This window comes from Orycteropus afer, unplaced genomic scaffold (assembly GCF_000298275.1).
Source record: "Orycteropus afer afer isolate SDZICR_OR568_19922 unplaced genomic scaffold, OryAfe1.0 scaffold00101, whole genome shotgun sequence".
Taxonomy (NCBI): domain Eukaryota; kingdom Metazoa; phylum Chordata; class Mammalia; order Tubulidentata; family Orycteropodidae; genus Orycteropus; species Orycteropus afer.
In genome coordinates, this window is record NW_006921688.1 from 7,443,380 (window position 1) to 7,465,609 (window position 22,230).

At 39.4% G+C, this 22,230-nt stretch overlaps 1 pseudogene; it reads left to right on the forward strand.

Annotated features, from left to right (window-relative positions):
• Positions 1-8,531: 8,531 nt before the first annotated feature.
• On the forward strand, positions 8,532-13,318 carry LOC103199023 (annotated as a pseudogene).
• Positions 13,319-22,230: the final 8,912 nt, after the last annotated feature.

Sequence of the window (22,230 nt, forward strand, 5' to 3'; positions counted from 1 at the left end):
TTGGGCATGAGAAGTAGGGACAGCATAGGCATAGGCATGGCCTTGGTGGCTTTCCCTGTAGCAGACATTCAGATCACGTTGGTTGATGCATCAGCTCTTTTAGTCTCCTGGGTGACCTACTAAGCTAATAGCTACCCCTGAGCTATTTATTGGAAAGTATCTGATTCCTCTACTCAGTAAGTGCTTTATTGAAAAGCATAAATCTAAAACAAATTTACAAGCAAACAAATAATTCTGTGGATATGGAACGAAACTCCCTTTCATGGCATCCCTGGCTATTCACCCTTTTTCTGTCCTAACTGTGACACTTGCTTTAGAGACCTATGCCAGCCATGGCTTTTATTGTTTCTGGATCATCAGCATCCACAGGCTTTCATTTGTATGGGTGTTATCAGCATATTTATTCTATTGGAATGACTTGAGGCAAACAGAAGAAATTAAACATGTCAACATTATCCATCTATTTTAAGGTTATTTGGAAGAAAAATAACTGTCCTTTTATTCACAGAGTAAGTTTCACATATAATTCTTAATTATACTGTAAGTAATCAAACAATCATCATCCCAAACTCTAATTCTTTGCTGGTTAGTTTTTTGTGTGAGAGATCTATATTTCATATCCTGACACCAACACTCAAGGCTTTGATTCTTACTAAGGCTCTAGATTTTCCATTGAAGTACAAATATGTCATTAATTTTTCAATTGAGCTTCCCTAATAGAAATGTTAGCTAGACTTTCATCTCTATCTTACCTGTGTATTACCAGTGTCTTTATATTTAAGACATATGCTATGGATGTTGTTGTTGTTATGTGCCGTCGAGTCGGCCCTGACTCATAGCGACCCCTCCTTGGGTTTCTGAGGCAGTATCACTACAGAAGTAGATTGCCCCATCTTCCTTCCTAGGAGTGGCTGGTGGGTTTGGCTGGTTAGTGCCTTAGGCACTACGCTACCAGAGTATTAAACCATACTTTTTAATGTCTGTACCTTAGTAACTATTGCATATGCCAATATGACTATCAAAGAAAATAACTCTTTGTATCTTCAGGTTGAACTTTGGTAACTAACCATGTGGATAGTCAAAATGAAGACAATATAATTTCTTTGGAATTTCTGGGTTGACTGTTCACATCTTCCTAAACCCACTTAATAATTAAGTAGTCCTCAGTCCATGACTCCTATTTTCTAATTTAGGCTTTTTGTTGTTTTCTGAACATTTCCACCTCTATACTTTGTACCTTTTAAGACACATCTATTAGAATAACCACAAGCAAATGACAAGACTAATACCACCTGCCTGGGCTTCCTTATTTCAACTAGTGGGAGTGCTGAAATTAATCAAGCTTGTGACCTTATTACTGTTGGGCTATTGGCTAGTTCTTTATTATACATGAGAACATAATTAAATTCAGGGAAAAACAAATCATTGCCCCCTTTTCTTGAAGAGTACATAGACCAACTAACACTTGTCTGTCAGTTTGTCATACTGTGGTGCCTTATGTGTGGCTGTGAGACTGGAGGCTATGCCACTAGTATTTCAAATACCAGCAGGGTCACCCATTCAGCAGAGCTTCCAGACTAAGAAAGACTGGGAAGAAGAAGGGGCTATCTATCTCATGAACAGCAGTGAAACACTATCTGATACATTATTGGAAACCTTTATGAATAGCCCTGAAACATTGGTATAGTGCTGGAAGTTGAGAGGTCGAAAGGCACTCAAAATATGAAAGGAGAAGTGCTGCCTCCTCAAAGAGTCAACCTTAAAAAAGTGGATGGAGTGAAGCTTTCAGAGCTTAGGGAGCATGACTCAAAATGGGAAGAAGCAGCTGCAAACATCCATTAATAATTGGAACATGGAATGTGTAAAGTATGAATGTAGGAAAATTGGAAGTTGTCAAATATGAAATGGAACACATAAAGGTCGATATCTTAGGCTTTATTGAGCTGATATGGACTGGTTTTGTCCATTTTGACCTACACAATCATGATCTACTATGCTTGGAATGACAAATTGAAGAAGAACAACTTCATACTCATTGTCACAAAGACTGGTTCAAGATCTATCCTGAAGTACAATGCTGTCAGTGATAGGATAATAATACCCATGCACCTACAAGGAAGACCAGTTAATACGACTGTTTAAACTTAACACACAAATCACTAAAGCATAAGATGAAGAAATTGAAGATTTTTACTAATTTCTGCACTCTGAGATTGACAATACATGCAATCAAGATGTACAGATGATTACTGGTGATTGGAATGTGAAAGTTGGAAACAAAGAAGAATCACCGGTAGTTGGAATATATGGCCTCAGTGATAGAAATGACACTGGAAATCACATGATAGAATTTTGCATGACCAATGACTTTCATTGCAAATACATTTTTCAACAACATAAATGGACCCTGCCAGATGGAACACACAGGAATCAGATTGACTACATCTGTGCAAAGAGGCAATGGATAAGCTCAATATCATCAGTCAAAACAAAGCAAGGAGCTGACTGTAGAACAGAACATCAATTGCTTGTATGCAGGTTCAAGTTGAAGCTGAGGAAAATTAAAACAAGTCCAAAAGATACAAACTATGACCTTGATTACATCCCACCTGAGCTCAGAGATCAGCTGAAGAATAGATTTGATGCACTGAACATCAATGACCAAAAACCAGAGAGTTGTGAGATGACATCAAGAACATCCTATATGAAGAAAGCAAAAGGTTATTAAAAAGACAAGAAAGGAAGGAAAGACCAAAATGGATGTCAGAAGAGACTCTGAAACTTGCCCTCGAGTGGAGAGTAGCTAAAGCAAATGGAAGAAATGACAAGATAAAAGAGCTGAACAGAAGATTTCAAAGAGCAGCTTGAGCAGACAAAGCCAATTACTATAATGAAATGTGCAAAGACCTGGAGTTAGAAAACCAAAAGGGAAGAATATGCTCAGCATTTCTCAAGCTGAAAGAACTGAGGAAAAAAATTAAGCCTCGAGTTGCAATATTGAAAGATTCTATGAGCAAAATATTGAATGATGCAGGAAGCATCAAAAGAAGATGTAAGGAATACACAGAGTCACTGTACCAAAAAGAACTGGCCAGTGTTCATCCATTTCAGGAGGTGGCATATGATCAAGAACCAATGGTAATGAAAGAAGAAGTAGAAGCTGCACTGAAGGGATTGGCAAAGAACAAGGATCCAGGAATTGACAGAATATCCACTGAGATGTTTCAACAAATGGATACCACACTGGAGGCACTCACTTGGTTATGGCAAGAGATTTGGAAGACAGCTAGCTGGCCAACTGACTGGAATAGATCCATATTTGTACCCTTTCCAAAGAAAGGTGATCCCACAGAATGTGGAAATTATCGAACAATGTCATTAATATTGCATGTGAGTAAAATCTTACTGAAGATAATTCAAAAATGGTTCCAGCAGTATATTGACAGTGAGCTTCCAGAAATGCAAGCTGGATTCAGAAGAGTATGTGGAACTCGGGATATCATTCCTGATGTCAGATGGATCTTAGCTGAAAGCAAAGAATACTAGAAAGATGTTTACTTGGATTTTATTGACTATGCAAAAGCATTCGATTGTGTGGATCATAACAAATTATGGATAACCTTGTGAAGAATGGGAATTCCAGAACACTTGCTTGTACTCATGAGGAACCTGTGCATAGATCAAGAGGCTGTCGTTCGAACAGAACAACGGGATACTGCATGGTTCAATATCAAGAAGGAAGTGCATCAGGTTTGTATCCTTTCACCATACGTATTTAACTTTTATGCTGAGCAAATAATCAAAGAAGCTGGATTATATGAAGAAGAACTTGGCATCAGGATTGGAGGAAGACTCATTAACAACATGCAATATGCAGATAACACAACTTTGCTTGCTGCAAGTGAGGGCGACTTGAAGCACTTACTGATGAAGATTAAAGACTATAGTCTGCAGTATGGATTACATCTCAATATAAAGAAAACAAAAATCCTCACAACTGGTCCAATAAATAGCTTCATGGTAGATGGAGAAAAGATTGAAGTTGTTAATGATTTCATATTACTTTGTTCTACAATCAACACCAATGGAAGCAGCAGTCAAGACATCAGACGACATATGGCATTAGGCAAATCAGCTGCAAAAGACCTCTTTCAAGTGATAAAGAGTAAAGATGTCTCCTTGAAGACTAAGGTGAGCCTAACCCAAGCCACTGTATTTTCAATCTCCCCTTATGTACGTGAGAGCTGTACAATGAATAAGGAAGACTGAAGAAGAGTTGATGCTTTTGGGTTGTGGTGTTGGAGAAGAATGCTAAGAGTACCATGGTGTGCTGAAAGAAGTAATAAATGTGTCCTGGAAGAAGTGCAGCTGGAATGTTCCTTGGAAGCGAGAATGGCCAGACTTTGTCTCATCTACTTTTGTCATGTTGTCAGAAGGAACCATTCCCTGGAGAAGGATATCATGCTCGGTAAGGAGAAGTGTCAATGAAGAAGGGGAAGGCCCTCAATTAGATAGATAGACACAGTGGCTGCAACGATGGTCTCAAGTATAGCAAGGATCATGAGGCTGGCACAAGACCAGATAGTGTTTCATTCTGCTGTGCATAGGGTTGTTATGAGTCAGAGATGATGCAATGGCACCTAACAACAATAAGAACATGGGAAAAATATTGAATAATGTGGGAAGCATCAAAAGAAGATGGAAGGAATACAGTTACTGTACCAAAAAGAATTGATTGATGTTCAGCTATTTCAGGAGGTAGCATATGATCAAGAACCAATGCTAGTTAAAGAAGTCAAAGCTACACTGAAGGAATTGGTGAGTGACAAGGCTCCAGGTGTTGATGGAATACCCACTGGGATGTTCCAACAAATGGATGCAGTGCTGGAGGCACTTACTCACCTATGCCAATAAATTTGGAAGACAGCTACCTGGCCAATTGACTGGAAGAGATCAACATTTGTGCCCATTCCAAAGAAAGATGATGCAACAGAATACAGAAATTATCCAACAATATCACTAATATCACATATAAGTATAATTTTGCCAAAGATAATTCAAAAACGATTGCAGAGTATATTGACAGGGAACTTCCAGAAATTCAAGCTGGATTCAGAAGAGGACATGGAACAAGGGATATAATTGTTGATGTCAGATGCATCTCGGCTGAAAGCAAATAATACCAGAAAGATGTTTACTTGTGTTTTATTGACTATGCAAAAGCATTCAACTGTGTGTATCATAACAAATTATGGATAACATTACAAAGAATGGAATTCCACAACACTTAATTTTGCTCATGAAGAACCTGTATATAGACCAAAAGTTTGTTCAAACAGAACAATGGGATACTGCGTGATTTAAAATCATGAAAGATGTGTGTCATGGTTATATCCTTTCACCATACTTATTCAGTCTTTATGCTGAGCAAATGATCCAAGAAGCTGGACTACATGAAGAAGAACGGGGCCTCCGAATTGGAGGAAGACTCATTAACAGCTTGCGATATGCAGATAACACAATTTTGCTTGCTGGAAGTGAAGATGGACTTGAAGCGCTTACTGATGAAGATAAAAGACTACAGTCTTCAATATGGTTTACACCTCAACATGAAGAAAACAAAAATCCTCACAACTGGACCAATAACCAACATCATGATAAATGGAGAAAAGAATGAAGTAATAAGGGATTTAATTTTCCTTGGATTCACAATCAACACCCATGGAAGCAGCAGTCCAGGAAATACACATCGTATCGCATTGGACAATTTTGCTGCAAAAGGCTTGTTTAAAGTCCTAAGATTTCTTTAAAGTGCTAAGAAACAATGATGTCACTTTGAAGACTAAGGTGCGCCTACCCTAAGCCATGATATTTTCAGTAGCCTCATATGCATGTGAGAGCTGGGCAATGAATAAGGAAGACAGAAGAAGAGCTGATGCTTTTGAGTTGTGGTGCTGGCGAAGAATGCCGAAAGTACCACGGACTGCCAGAAGAATGAACAAATCTGTCCCTGAAGAAGTGAAGCCAGAATGTTGCTTGGAAGCGAGAACAGCCGTCTTCATCTCACCTACTTTGGTGATGTTATTAGAAGGGACCGTTCCCTGGAGGTGGATATCATTCTCATTAGAGGGTCACTGAAAAAGGGGAAGACCCTCAACAGGATGGACTGACACAGTGGTTGCAATGATGGGCTCAAGTACAGCAAGAGTGTGAGGATGCCATGATCAGGCAATGTTTCATTCTGTTGTGCGTGGGGTCACTATGAATTGGAGTCAATCTGATGGCACCTGACAACCACACGGACCAAATATTTGATTGAATGAACTGTTTTTTCGTTTTGTCTTTTTAAAGTTGTGAGGTTTAAACTATGGTGCATACACACAATGGAGTACTATGCAATACTAAAGAATAACGTAGAATCTGTAAAACACCGCATAACGTGGATGAACTTGGGGAACATTATGCTGAGTGAAATAAGTCAATTACAGGAGGACACATATTGTGTTAGTTAATTATTGTTAACAGTGAAGGAAAGGTTTATATATGGAAGGAAACTTTCTTTGTTGGTTACCAGGGGTGGGAGGGGAGGGGAGAGAACACTCCAAAAATTAAATAAATAAATAAATTTGTGAAGTTTGTATTATTTTAGATACAGCTCATGAAAAGGAGTGTCAGTAATTTTCTTAAATTATTCATAATTATATTTGTGTATGTGCTTTAGCACAATAAACATTATTAAACATTTTAATACCTCAGGTTTATTTTGTGTCAAAATGCAAAAACAGATATCCATTAATGTCCTTGAGGTACAGATAATAAAACTCAACCTGTAGTTGATATGGTAGTTGAGACTAAAGTGTTACATGCATATGAAAGACTATCTGAATTGGGAGGTTTGAGTCCATCCAGAGGCACATGGAAGAAAGGCCTGGAAATCTACTTCTGAAAAATCAGCCCTTGGAACCCTGTAGAACCCAGTTCTACCCTGACACACACTAGGGTTGCCATGAGTTGGAGTTGACTTGACGGCAACTAGTTATATGGATTTTATTTTAGTCTTTTCTTCGATTAAGAATGTTACTAGAAAGAAACAGTACGTTGGGATTTTGGTAAGAAGTAGGGATTTGGGAGTCAGAATGTTTGGTGTCCATCCAGGTTCTGCCACTTATCAGCTGGTGACACTGGGGAAGCTACTCTGAGCTTCAGACCTCATCAGGAAAATACAGTCAATAATAAAGTTATTGTCATGTTTAAACTAATTACTATATGAGACTTGCTAGAATAATCATTGTTTCAAAAGGAGTGCTTTGTAATGTTTTGCTATTGACTTTCTAACCTTTCATAAATTCTTAGATTGTTCTTGCTTGTATTATCCCAGGCCTCAATGCTGTCATCTGCAAAAAATATTTTTCCTTACTAGATAGCTTTAAAATGTGGGCTTTTTGATTAAAAGTCTAAAATCCTCTTTCTACTTAATCAATTAGTGATATGTAAATTGAAAGAATAATGGCTGGAACATTTTGTGCCCCGAAAGCTCTTCAAGCTTGAATGTGCAGGGCACCCTGGGAGGTTCAGAGAGTGCATCACGAGTACATTCTGGTGAGACTGTAAGGGTTTTTCATGAATGAATCATTGTATAGGCAGATGGGCTGTGGGAGGCAAATACCTAGTATTTTTTTTCTCTTACTACACAAATATTTCTGAGAAGTAAATACATGGAGCACTATCCATGACTACAGGCTTTCTTTAATTTCTAAAATAATTCCTTTTTATTTTCCTTGTTTTTTAAAATTTTTTTTTTTATTTTTTTAAAAAATAATTGCTCTGTTTCACACAGTGCCTAAGGCATTTGACTGCTAACCAGAAGGCTGGTGATTCAAACCCACCAGCCACTCCACAGAAGGAAGACTGAGCAATCCACTTCTGTGAAAATTTACCACCTCGGAAGCCCAATAGGGTTGCTGTGAGTTGGAATTGAGTTGATGGCAGTGGGTTTGGTTTGGTTTTGGCCAGATACATAATCTCATGTGCTCTTCATAACCACCATCTTTCAGCAGAGAGATAAGATCAGGTGATGATGTATGTGCCACCATATTTAAAATGATTTGTTATAACTTGATTAAGATATAATTCATAACAATAAACTCCACTCATTTAAAGTATATAGTTTAATTTTATAATACTCACAACATTGTGTAACCATCACTCAATCTAATTTTAGAATCCATAAAAACAAACAAACAAAAATTGATACACATTAGCTGTTGTTGTTAGATGCCGTCGATTGATACACATTAGCTGTTGTTGTTAGATGCCGTCGAGTTGGTTTCGACTCATCGGGACCCTATGTACAACAGAATGAAACACTGCCCAGTCCTGGGCCATCCTCAAAATCCCTGCTGTGTTTGAGCCGAGACCTTTGTTGCAGCAACTGTGTCAGTCCCTCTCAGTGAGGGCCTTCCCCTCTTTTGCTGATCTTCGGCTTTACCAAGCATGGTATCCTTTGCCAGGGACTGGTCACTCTTGATAACATGACCGAAGTATGAGAGATGAAGGCTGACCAGTTTTGCTTCTAAGGAGCATCTGGCTGTACTTCTTCCAAGACAGATTTGTTCACTCTTCCGACTGTCCGTGGTACCTTCAATAGTCTTTGCCAACACCACAATTCAAATGCATCAATTCTTCTGTGGTTTTCCTTACTCATTGTCCATCTTTCATATGTATATGAGGGTATTGAAAAATACCATAACTTAGGTCAGGTGCACCTGACTCTTCAAAGGGACACATTTGTTCTTTAACACTTTAAAGCAGTCTTTTGCAGCAGATTTGCCCAATGCAATTCATCATTTGATTTCTTGACTGCTGCTTACATGGGTGTTGATTGTGGATCCAAGTAAAAAGAAATCCTTGACAACAATGTCTTCTCCATTTGTCATGATATTGCTTATTGGTCTAGTTGTGAGGAATTTTGTTTTCTTTATGTTGAGGTACAATCCATATGGATCTTCATCAGTAAGTGATCCAATCTTCTTCACTTCCAGCAAGCAAGGTTGTGTCATCTGCATATTGCCACTTGTTAGTAAGTCTTCCTCCAGTCCTGATCTGTGTTCTTCTTCATATAGTCCAGATTCTCGGATTATTTGCTCAGCTTACAGATTGGATAAGTATGGTGAAAGGATACAACTCTGAGGCACACCCTTCCTGATTTTAAACCATGCAGTAACCCCTTGTTCTTTTCAAGCAGCAGCCTCTTGCTCTGTGTACAGGTTCCTCATGTTGTTGTTGTTGTTATGTGCCGTCGAGTCAGACCTGACTCATAGCGACCCCTCCTTGGGTTTCCGAGGCAGTATCACTACGGAAGTAGATTGCCCCATCCTCTGGTAGCGTAGTGGCTAAGGCTCTTGACTGATAACCAGAAGGCTGGCGGTTCAAACCCACCAGCCACTCCTCGGTTCCTCATGAGCATGATTAAATGTTCTGGAATTCCCATCTTCTCAATGTCATACATAATTTGTTATGATTCACATGGTGGAATGGCTTTGCATAGTCAATAAAACACAGACAAGTATCTTTCTGTAATTCTCTGCTTTCTGCCAACATCCATCTGACATTGCCAATGATATCCCTTGTCCCATGCCCTCTTCTGAGTCCAGCTTGAATTTCTGGCAGTTCCCTGTCAATGTACTGCTGCAACCATTTTTGAATTATGAATCTAGGAAAAGTGGAAGTTGTCATAAATGAAATGGAACACATAAAGATAGACATCCAAGGCATTAGTGAGCTGAGATGAACTGGTATTGGCTATTGTGAATCAGACAGTCATATTGTCTACTAAGCTGGAAATGACACATTGAAGAGACATGGCATCACATTCATTATCAAAAAGAACATTTCAAGATCTATGCTGAAGTATTATGCTGTCATTGATAGGATAATAACCATATGCCTCCAAGGAAGATCAGTAAATACTAGTACTATTCAGATTTATACACCAACCATTGTCTCAGTTCTCTAGTGCTGCTATAACAGAAATATCACAAGTGGATGACTTGAACAAACACAAATTTATTGTCTTACAGTTTAGAAGGATAGAAGTCTGAGTTCAGAGTGCTGGTTCTAGGGGAAGACCTTTCTCTGTATGTCTCTTGTTCCCAATAGGATCCCAGCATAGGGACCCTGGTCTAAGGGATGCACTCTGCTCCTGACTTCTCTTTCTTGGTGGTCGTAGGTCTCTCTTCTTTCTCCTTTTATCTCTTATAAGATAAAAAGTGTTACAGGCCACACTCAAGAAAGCTCCCCTTACATTGGATCTGGGCTGTGATGGGACTGAGGGTGTTGCAACCCAAACTTAATCTTAATCCTTTAACTCTTGATTGGTTTATCACATCAGATCACATCATGGGGTATCATTACATATTTGCCACATTACATAATTACATAACTTTTAAACCACTGAGAATTATGGCCCAGCCAAATTGACACAAAATTTGAGGGAGGGGGACTTACAGTTCAATTCATGACAACCACCAAAGCCAAAGATGAAGAAATTGAAGATTTTTACCAACTTCTACAATCCAAAATTGACCAAATATGCAATCAAGACGTAGTGATAATTACTGGTGACTGGAATGCAAAAGTTGAAAAACAAAAGTAGAAGCATAGATAGTTGGAAAATTGGCCTTGGTGTTGGAAATGATGCTGGAGACTGCATGAGAGAATTTTGCAAGACAAACAACTTGTTCATTACAAATACCTTTTTTCAATAACATAAATGGCAACTATACCATTAGTTAGGTTAGGGACCTAACCAGATGGAATTCACATAAATCAAGTTTACTGCATCTTTGGGAGAAGACAATGAAGAAGCTCAGTATCATCAGTCAGAACAAGGTCAGGGGCTGACTGTGGAACAGACCGTCAATGGCTCATATGCAAGTTGAAGTTGAAGCTGAAGAAAATTAAAACAAGTTTGCAATAACCAAAATACAACCTTGCATCTATCCCACCTGAATTTAGAGACCATCTTAAAAACAGATTTGACATATTGAACACCAATGACCAAAGACCAGATAAATTGTGTGATGACATCAAGAACACAAAACATGAGTTGCTTCTGCGTCCTGATGCTGCTTTGTTGCGGAGCCTGTGTGGTCATTTTGCCCAGACCCAAGACCAGCCCATGGAGGAGGAGGAGAAGGTGGAGTCATTTGCCTTCCAGGCTGAAACTGCCCAGTTGATGTTTCTGTTCATCATTTTCTACTTGAACAAAGATATTTTCCTGAAGGAGCTGATTTCAAATTCATCCAATGCTCTGGACAAAATCAGATATGAAAGCTTGACGGATCCCAGTAAGCTAGATGCTGGGAAACACCTCCATATCAATCTCCTTCCAAACAAGCAAGATTGCACCCTCACATTCATGGACACAGGAATTGGGATGACCAAGGCCACCCTGATCAATAACCTTGAAACTATTGCCAAGTCAGGCACCAAGGCGTTCATGGAAGCTTTGGAGGCTGACACCGACATCTCCATGACTGGCTGGTTCAAAGTGGGATTTTACTCTGCATATCTGGTAGCTGAGAAAGTGACGGTGATCACCAAACACAATGATGAACAGCAGTATGTGTAGGAGTCCTCTGCAGAAGGGTCCTTTGTGGTTAGGACAGACACAGGTGAACTTGTGGAACAAACATTATCCTGCACCTGAAAGAAGACCAAATGGAGTACTTGGAGGAAAGAAGAATGAGGGAGATTGTGAAGAAACACTCTCAATTTATTGGCTATCCAATCACTCTTTTCGTGGATAAAGAATGAGGTAAGGAAGTGAGTGATGATGAGGCTGAAGAAAAAGAAGAGAAGGAGGAAGGGAAAGAAAAAGAAGAAAAGGAATCAGATGACAAGCCTGAGATAGAAGATGGTGGTTCTGATAAAGAAGAGGAAGAAAAGAAGGATGGTGACAAGAAGAAGAAGAAAATCCAGGCGAAGTACATTGACCAAGAGGTGCTCGACAAAACAAAGCCCATCTGGACCAGGAACCCTGATGACATTATCAATGAAGAGTATAGGGAGTTCTACAAGAGCTTGACCAATGACTGGGAAGACCACTTGATGGTGAAGCATTTCTCGGTTGAAGGACAGCTGAATTCAGAGTGCTTCTCTTTGTCCCAAGATGTGCATCTTTTGATATATTTAAATACAGAAAGAAAAAGAACAACATTAAATTGTATGTATGCGGAGTTTTCTTCATGGGTAACTGTGAGGAGCTAATCTCTGAATATCTGAATTTCATTACAGGTGTGGTGGACTCCGAGGATCTCCCTCTAAATATTTCCCCTAAATATTGCAGCAAAGCAAAAATTTGAAAGTTATCAGGAAGAATTTGGTCAAAAAGTGCTTGGAACTCTTCACTGAACTGGCGGAAGATAAAGGGAACTACAGGAAGTTGTATGAGCAATTCTCTGAAAACCTTACGCTTGGGATACATGAGGACTCTCAGAACCGGGAAAAACGTTCTGAGCTGTTTGCGGTACTACAGGTCGGCTTTGGGTGATGAGATGGCTTCCATCAAGGACTATTGCACAAGAATGAAGGAGAATCAGAAACACATCTAGTACATGACTGGTGAAACCAAGGACCAGGTTGCTAACTTGGCCTTTGTGGAGCATCTTCGAAAGCATGGCTTGGTATGATCGAGCCCATGGATGAGTACTGTGTCTAACAGCAGAAGGAATTTGAGGGGAAGACTTTAGTGTCGGTCACCAAAGAGTGGTTGGAACTTCTAGAAGACGAAGAAGAGAAAACGAAACAGGAAGAGAATAAAAACAAAGTTTGAAAACCTCTGAAAAATCATGAAAGACATTTTGGAAAAAAAAGGTGAAAAGGTGGTGGTGTCAAACCTATTTGTCACTTCCCCATGCTGCATTGTCACAAGCATGTGCAGCTAGACTGCAAACATGGAAAGAATCATGAAGGCTCAAGCCCTAAGAGACAGCTCCACAATGGGTTACAGGGCAGCAAAGAAGTGCCTGGAGGTCAACCGTGGCCATTGCATTATTGAACCCCTGAGGCAAAAGGCCCAGGAGACAAGAGCGATAAGTCTATGAAGAATTTGGTCATCCTGCTGTGTGAGACTGCCCTCCTGTCTTCCGGCTTCAGCCTGGAAGATCCCCAGACACACGCTAACAGGATCTACGGGATGATCAAGCTTGGTCTGGGCATTGATGAAGATGACCCTACTGCTGACGAGAACAGCGCTGCCATCACTGAAGAAATGCTGCCCCTAAAGGAGAAAATGACAGGTCAAGAAGTTGACTAAGTGCTACCTGAGGAGTCAGTTGTACACTCGAATGCTTATACACGTGTTCAATACTTTATCTTCATTCCCTCTGATAATATATTTTCAAGGATTTTTTTTCTTTATTTTTGTTAACATTTAAAGAATCTGTATGGCATGATAATAACTAAGGGGAAGCTAAGATTTCTTTTTAAGGCTGGTTCTGTGATACTTCAAGAGCTAAAGCAGAGCTAGTAATTCTTTTCTAGTATCATGTTGGCTTATTTTAACAGATTGAGCTGATGTATGTTGTTGTAAGGTGTGTGCAACCTAATGTTAACTCTGTGGTCTAGTGTTTAGCTATTAAGCGGATTCCTTAGTAAACCAATTGTTTTTGTCACTGAAGTGGTGAGCTACACCTTGATGTTTAAAAGGAAAATCTTTGTTAAAACAACTTGAGTTTCATCTTCTAGAATCTTTTAAGCCTTCCATCCCTTGTAGTTACCAACTCTGCATGTACTTGGCCTCTAGAAATTAGTATGTTACACTGAACCAACTTGATGGGACTGAGTATCCACAGGGCTTGCTTTCCAAAGAAAAAATACTGTTTAGAGTAGCAAGAACTATATGCCACCTAGGTGACTATAACAGGAGCTCTGGTGGCATAGTGCCTAAGGCATTTGACTACTAACCAGAAGGCTGGCAGTTCAAATCCACCAGCCGCTCCTCGGAAGGAAGGTGGGGCAATCTACTTCCATAGTGTTATTGCCTTGGAAACCCAAGGAGGGGTCGCTATGAGTCAGATCTGAGTTGATGGCAGTGGGGTAAAGGTAGTTGAAAGAGTAACTCTGCTAAGTTTGTGAGTGGACGTGTAGCACCCAGATCACCTGATGCATCAAAAGGCTGTAACAAATACAGTTAAATTTAAAAAGAAAAACAAAAACATAAAACATGAAGAAAGGAAAAGTTTATTAAAAAGAGAAGAAAAGACCAAAATAGAAACTCTGAAATTTATTCTTGATTGGAAAGTGGCTGAAGAGAATGGAAGAAATGATGAAGTAAACCATGCGAACAAAAGATTTCAAAAGGTGGCTCAAGAACACAAGGTAAACTATGGTAATGAAATATGCAAAGAGCTGGAGTTAGAAAATTAGAAGGGAACAAGGTGCCCGGCATTTCTCAAGCTGAAAGATCTGAAGAATAAATTCAAGCTTCAAGTTGCAATGTTATAATATTGAATGATACAGGAAGCATCCAAAGAAGATGGATGGAATAAATAGAGTCACTGTGCCAAAAAGAAGAGGTCAACATTCAACCATTTCAGGAGCTAGCATTTGATGAAGAACTGATGGTGCTGAAGAAAGAAGTCCGAACTGCACCGAAGGAGCTGGCAAAAAACAAACACATCAGCAGTCACTTCGAATTACCCCCGTCCTCCTTGGACCTTGATAACCACTAAACTGCTTTCTGTCTCTATAGATTTACCTGGATATTTCATACAAATGGAATTCTATCATATGTGGCCTTTAGTATCTGCCCCCCCCCCCGACTTAGTATAATTTTTTTTCTTTTTCTTTTTTAAGCGGGAGCTCTGAGGACATAGTGCCTAAGGCATTTGACTGCTAACCAGAAGGCTGGAGGTTCAGACCCACCAGCTACTCCCCAGAAGGAAGGTTGGGCAGTCTACTTCCGTAGTGATACCGCCTCAGAAACCCAAGGAGGGGTTGCTATGAGTTGGATCCAACTCAACGGTAGTGCGTTTGGTTTTTTTTTTTTTTTTTTTTTTTTGATAATGTTTTTAAAGTTCATCTCTGTCACAGCATGTATCAGTATTTATTTCTTTTTATGACTTAATAATAGTCTACTGGGTTGATGTAGCACATTTTGTTTATTCATTCCTCATTGAAAGACATTTGGGGTTCCATTTTTTAGCCATTGTGAATAGTGCTAGTGTGAGGGTTGTTGTTAGTAGGTGCCATCGGGTTGGCTGTGACTCATTCCGACCCTGCACATAGCAGAAGGAAACACTCCTTGGTCCTGCACCCTTCTCCTAACGTTGCTGTGCTTGAGCCTGGTGTTGCAGCAACTGTGTCAATACATCTCACTGAGGGTCTTCCCCGCTCTTGCTCACCCTGTACTTTGCCAAGCATAATATCCTTCTCCAGGGATTAGTCCCTTTTTACAACATGACCAAAGGACAAGAGAGGGAGTCTGACATGAAGGTAGTCTGCTATGATGTCAGTGTACAAGTTTGTGTGTGGACATGTTTTCACTTCTCTTGAGTATATGCCCAGGAATGGAATAGCTGGGTCATATGGTAACTATATGTTAAGCATTTTGAGGAACTGCCAAATAACTGTACCTTTTTACATTCCCATTAGCAGTGTAGGAGGGTTCTAATTTTCCCGCATCCTCACCAACAATTGTTATTGTCTGTGTTTTGTATTTTAGTCATTCTAAGGGGTGTGGAGTGGTAAACTTACCTTTAAATTGCAAAAAGTAACATATGCAAGAGTAAAAATAAAACTGAAATAGTACAGAGAGCATTTCTTGAAAACTAAGCCTTCATTCCACTACCGACTCAAACCCCCTTTCCACAGTTACAGTTTTTTTTTAATACTTCTATGCACATGCTCTATACTTAGATTATAATGTAAATACTAGATCTTTTGATATATGTCTAAAAAACACATCTTGGAGGATGTTCTTTGTATCTATTTTTTTTTCTTCACTGTCAATATACCTTAGAACAATTTCTATGGAAGAACATATTGATATGCCTCATTCTTTTAGTTTTTAATTTTTCCTTTCCCTTCTCTATCCATTCCTGGCAACCATCAAAGAATTTTTTTTTGTGTGTGTGTGAAACCCTTTTTTTTTTGACTTTTTGCAATAGTGGTCTCATACAATATTTACCCTTCTCTGATTGACTAATATCCTCTAGGCTATTGCATAATATCCTCTAGGTTCATCCATACTATGAGATGTTTTGCAGATTCATAGTTGTTCTTTAACGTTCCCTAGGTTTCCATTGTATTTCTGTACCATAGTTTGTTAACCATTCATCCGTTGATGCGTATTTAGATTGCTTCCATCTTTTTGCTATTGTGAATAGCTCTGTGGTGAACATGGGTGCACATATATCTATTTCCTAACTCTTATTTTTCTAAGATACATACCTAGTGGTGGAATTGCTGGATCAGATTGTGTACCACCTTGGAAACCCAAGGAGGGTCCAACTCGATGGCAAATAACAACAACAACAACAACATTGTGTTTCTGTTTTCAGCTTTTTAAAGAAGTACCATACCGTTTTCCACAGTGATTGCACCATTTTACATCAGCTGTGTATGAAGGTTCCAGTCTCTCCATACCCTCACTGGCATTTGTTGTTTTCTGTTTTTTTTTTTTTTTTTAACTTTGCTGTTAGTGCTGAGATGACAAGCTTATTGTTTTGATTTGCATCTGTCTAATGGCCAACGATCGTGAGCATTTCTTCATGTATTTGTTGGCTGCCTGAATGTTTTCTTTGGTCAAGTGTCTGTTCATGTCTTCTGCCCATTTTTAAATTGGGTTGTCTTTTTCTTGTTAAAGTATTGAAGTTACCTTAACAACAGCAAGACAATTCAATTAAAAAGTTTTCTATAAATTTTAGAGATTGTTGTCTTGTCTGATATGTCATTGACAAAATTTCCCAGTCTGTAGGTTCTCCTTTTACTCTTTTGGTGAAATATTTTGCTATATATGTTGTTGTTGTTAGGTGCCATTAAGTCATTTCCAACTCATAGCGATCTTATACACAACAGAACAAAACACAGCCTGGTCCTTCACTATCCTTACAATCTTAGCTATGTTTGAACCTATCGTTGTAGCCACTTTGTCAATCCATCTTGTTGAGGGTCTTCCCTCTTTGTGCTTTGTGCCTCTTTGTACACTTTACCAAGCATGATATCCTTCTCCAGGGAATGGTCCCTTCGGACCACATGACCAAAATAGTTGAGGCGAAGTCTGGTCATTCTTGCTTCTAAGGAGGATTCCTGCTGTACTTCTTCCAGGACAGATTTGTTCATTCTTCTGGCAGTCCATAGTATTTCCAGTACTCTTCACCAACATCACAATTCAAAGACAGCAACTCTCCTTTGGCCTTCCTTATTCATTGTGCAGCTTTCACATGCATATGAGGGTACTGAAAATACCATGGCTTACCACACCTTAGTCTTCAAAGTGACATCTTTGCCTCTTAAAACTTTAAAGAGTCTTTTGCAGTAGGTTTGCCCAGTGCAATATGGTGTCTGATTTCTTGACTGCTGCTTTCATAAGTGTTGATTGTGGATCCAAGGAAATCCCTGACTACTTCAATATTTTTTCCATTTATCATGATATTGCTTATTGGTCCATTTGTAAGTATTTTTCTTCATGTTGAAATGTGATCTATATTGAAGACTATAGACTTTGATCTTCATCAGTCAGTGCTTTAAGTCATCTTCACTTTCAGCAGGCAAGTTTGCGTCATCAGCATATTGTAGGTTGTTAATGAGTCTTTCTCCTATCCTGATGCCATGTTCTTCTTCATATAGTCCAGCTTCTTGGATTAATTGCTCAGCATACAGATTGAATAAGTATGGTGAAAGGGTATAAAGCATACATGTAAGTGTTTAATTTTCAGGAGATCCCAGTCAACAATTTTGTCTTCTATTATTTGTGTGTTTTTAGTTATGTTCAATTGTATATTTATGCCATGAATTAGGGCTCCTAAATGTGTCCCTATTTTTTCTTTGATGACTTTAGAGTTTAAGTTTTATGTTCAGGTCTTTGATCCAAGTGGAGTTCATTGTAGTATATGGTGTGCGATATGGGTCCTGTTTCATTTTTCTACAAGTGGATATCCAGTTTTGCCAGCACCAGTTATTAAAGAGACCACTTTTCCCCCATTTAATCAGTTTTGGCCCTTTGCCAAAGATCTACTGATGCTAGCCGGACACCTTTACTTCTGGCTTCTTATTCTGTTCTGTTGATCTATATGTCTATTGTTGTACCAGGACCAGGTTGTCTTAACTACCATGAGTGTGTTAAAAACAAACAAACAAACAAAAAACAGCTCACTCCCATCGAGTTGATTCCGACTCATAGCTACCCTCTTTGGGTTTCCGAGGTGGTAAACCTTTGTTGTTGTTACGTACCGTCGAGTTGGCCTGACTCATAGCGACCCCTCCTTGGATTTCCGAGGCAGTATCACTACAGAAGTAGGATTGCCCAACCTTTCTTCCGAGGAGTGGCTGGTGGGTTTGAACCACCAGCCTTCTGGTTAGCAGTCAAATGCCTTAGGCAGTACACCACCAGAGCTCCCCTTGCTCTGTAGACGGTTACCCAAATCACAATAAAAACTCAAAAAAAAAAAAAGCATCCAAATTGACAAAGCACGAGCAAAATACTCCATTCCCAGATAATGTGACCCTATACATAGAAATTCCAAAGAATCAGCAAGAAAATTACTAGAGCTAATTGAAAGTTTTAGCAAAGTGGCAGGGTACAAGATCAGTATACTTGATTTAAAAATTCAATTAGATTTCTTTGCACAAACAAAGAGAACTCTGAAAAGGAAAACTATATCATTTATAATAACCACCTAAAATACAAAGTACTTAGGAATAAATCTAACCAGAGACACAAAAGTCCCTGTACAAAGAACTACAAAATTCTACAAGAAACAAAAGGGATCTACATAAATGGAAGACTATACTGTGCTCATGGACAGGAAGACATAACATTGTGAAAATGTCAATACTACCCAGAGTAATCCATAGATGTAATGCAATTGCAATCCAGATTCCATCATCATTCTTTAAAGAGAGGGAAAAACTAATGATCAATTTATATGTAAAGGAAAGAGACCCTAGATTAGTAAAACCAAAACCAAAAACCAAACTAACTGCCATTGAGTCAGATGTGACTCAGAGCTACCCCTCTTTGGGTTTCCGAAGCAGCAATCACTACAGAAGTAGATTGCCTAATCTTTCTGAGGAGTGGCTGGTGGGTTTGAACCACTAGTCTTCTGGCTAGCAGTCAAATGCTTTAGGCACTATGCCACCAGAGCTCCTTCCATGAGTGTATAGCAGGTATGAAATCAGGAAATGTGAAGCCTCTTACTTTGTTCTTCTTTAGTACTGCTTTACTAATCTGGCGGGAGCTCTGGTGGCATAGTGCCTAAGGCATTTGACTGTTATTATAAATGATATAGTTTTCCTTTTCAGAGTTCTCTTTGTTTGTGCGAAGAAATCTAATTGAGTTTTTAAATCAAGTATACTGATCTTGTACCCTGCCACTTTGCTAAAACTTTCAAATAGCTCTAGTAATTTTATTGCTGATTCTTTGGGATTTCTACGTATAGGGTCACATTATCTAGGAATGGCGTATTTTGCTTGTTCTTTGTCAATTTGGATGCCTTTTTTTTTTGAGTTTTTATTGTGATTTGGGTAACCATCTACAGAGCAAGGTGAGCTCTGGTGGTGTACTGCCTAAGGCATTTGACTGCTAACCAGAAGGCTGGTGGTTCAAACCCACCAGCCACTCCTCGGAAGGAAGATTGAGCATTCTACTTCAATAGTGATACTGCCTTGGAAACCCAAGGAAGGGTCACTATGAGTTGGATCTGACTTGACAGCAGTGAGTTTGGTTTTGGTTTTGGCTACAGAACAAATTTATTTTCCATACAGCAGTTCATATACTTTGCCTCATGACGTTGACTGAAATTTCTCACAATACAATAGCTCTCCTCCCACTTCCTCCCCATAATTACCTCTTCCCTGTGTCCTTCCCTCTCGTACACTCCGAGCTATCTCCCTGTACATACACAACCATTTTATTCTTCCATGATTGATCTCTCCAAGAAGTGTAACTACCTAACATAAATGTTCAGCTCATATGCTTGTCTTTTGTTTGGCTGGAAGTCACAGGAGTGGGTTCAGTTCCAGACCTGAAGGGCAGCTGGGGGACATAGTCTCAGAGGTTCCACCAAGCTCTATCAGACCAGTGAGCCTATTCCCTTCCCCCCCTTTTTTTTTTTATGATTTTGAGTTTTATTCCACTCTATCCACGATCTCCTACATAGATCCCCCTCTGAGTGGTTAACAGTGGTAGCCAGGCACCATCTAGTTCTTCTGGTCTCGTAGTTGTACAGGCTGAGGATTGCATGGTGTACCAGTAGCTTGGACTAATTGTTTCTGTTTATCTTTGGTTTTCTTCATTCTTCTTTGCTCTGGACAAGGAGAGACCCATTGTTGCATCTAGATGGACACTTGGAAGCTTTTAAGATTCCAATTGCTACTTGCTAAAGTAGAATGTTGAGCAATGTTCTTGTGTAGTATGTTATGCCAATAGAACTTGATGTCCCCTACAACTATGGTCCCAAGCACACAGGTCCAACTACTCACTCCCTCTGGGTGGGTGGCTGTGGCCAAGAAGTGACTACAACCTTGTCCCTTGTCAGCTCTACTATATACCTGGGAATTCTTACAGAACACACAAATACACTTGTAGAAACATTGTCTGCCAACCTTACACGTGGTCATGGGCACACTTCCCCTTGCATAGACATATCTAATAGTTTAGCCTGTTCACCCATCTACCCACCCATATATAGATGTTTTCCTTCACTGATAACAAATACTGTATGTGCAGAAGAGTTTGTTGTCTGTACCTCCATGAACCTTTCTGTGTCTTCCTCTTCCTGAATGCCACCATGTTGATTATTCACATTTGATACATTGCCCTTCTCTTCACCCAATTCAGTACTTGTATCTACTTATCTAAGAATGTTCCCTCCCCTCCTCTCCCCACCCTGGGAACAAACAAAGGAAATTTCCTTCCATATATAAACCTTTCCTTGACTTTTTACAATAACGGACTAATACAATATTTGTCCTTCTGTGACTGACTTATTTCACTCAGCATAATGTCCTCCACATTCATGCCAGTTTGGATGCCTTTTTAGTTTCCTTTCTTGCTTTAGTGCTCTGGCTAGAATTTCCCATTCAGTATTGAATAGGAGTGGTGATGATGTCTGGTACCCACTTGTAAGGAAAATGCTTTCAGTCTCTTTCCATTGAGAATAATGTTGACCATTGGTTTGTATGTATGTCCTTAATTACATTGAGAAAGTTTCCTTCTCTTCCTATTTTGTTCAGCATTTTCACCAGGGATGGGTGTTGGATTTTATCAAATATCCTTTCTGCATTGACTGATATGATCTTGTGGTTCTTTTCCTTTATGCTTTTTATGTGGTGGATTACATTGATTGTTTTTCTAATGTTGAACCATCCTTGCATGCCTGGTATGAATGCTACTTGGTTATGGTACATTATTTATTTATTTATTTTATATGTTGTTGTATTCTATTGGCTAGGATTCAGTTGGGATTTTTTTTTTCATCTATGTTTATGAGGTATATTGCCCTATAATTTTTTTATTAGTGGTGTCTTTGCCTGGATTTGGTATCAGGGTGATGCTCACTTCATAAAACAAATTTGGGAGTTGTGGCAATTAAGATTGTGTATCAACTTGGCTGGGTTGCGATTTTGAGTGGCTTGGCAGTTATGATGTAGTTACTCCCCATGATGAGATTGCATGTGGTAAAAATCACCTCCATAGTGGAATCTGTGAGCAGCTAATAGTTTTGGGAAAGGTCTCTGGCTTTTTGCTCCTGCATTTGGTCTCCCATCATCTCCAGTTCCTGGACTTGAATCAGTGATCTGCCATGTTGTCTGCTGATCTTGGGATTGTTGCCGTCACAGCCTATGAGCCAATAATCTGCCATTTTACCTGCCAATCATGGCTTCATCAGCCTCAGCAGCAGCAGCTGTGTGAGTCAGGAGACGCTTCAGCTTAGTCCAGTGGGCCTGGAAGGTAGAGGTGAAGCCCAAGGTTGAGGGGCCTCCACCCAGCCCCCTAGAGTCAAC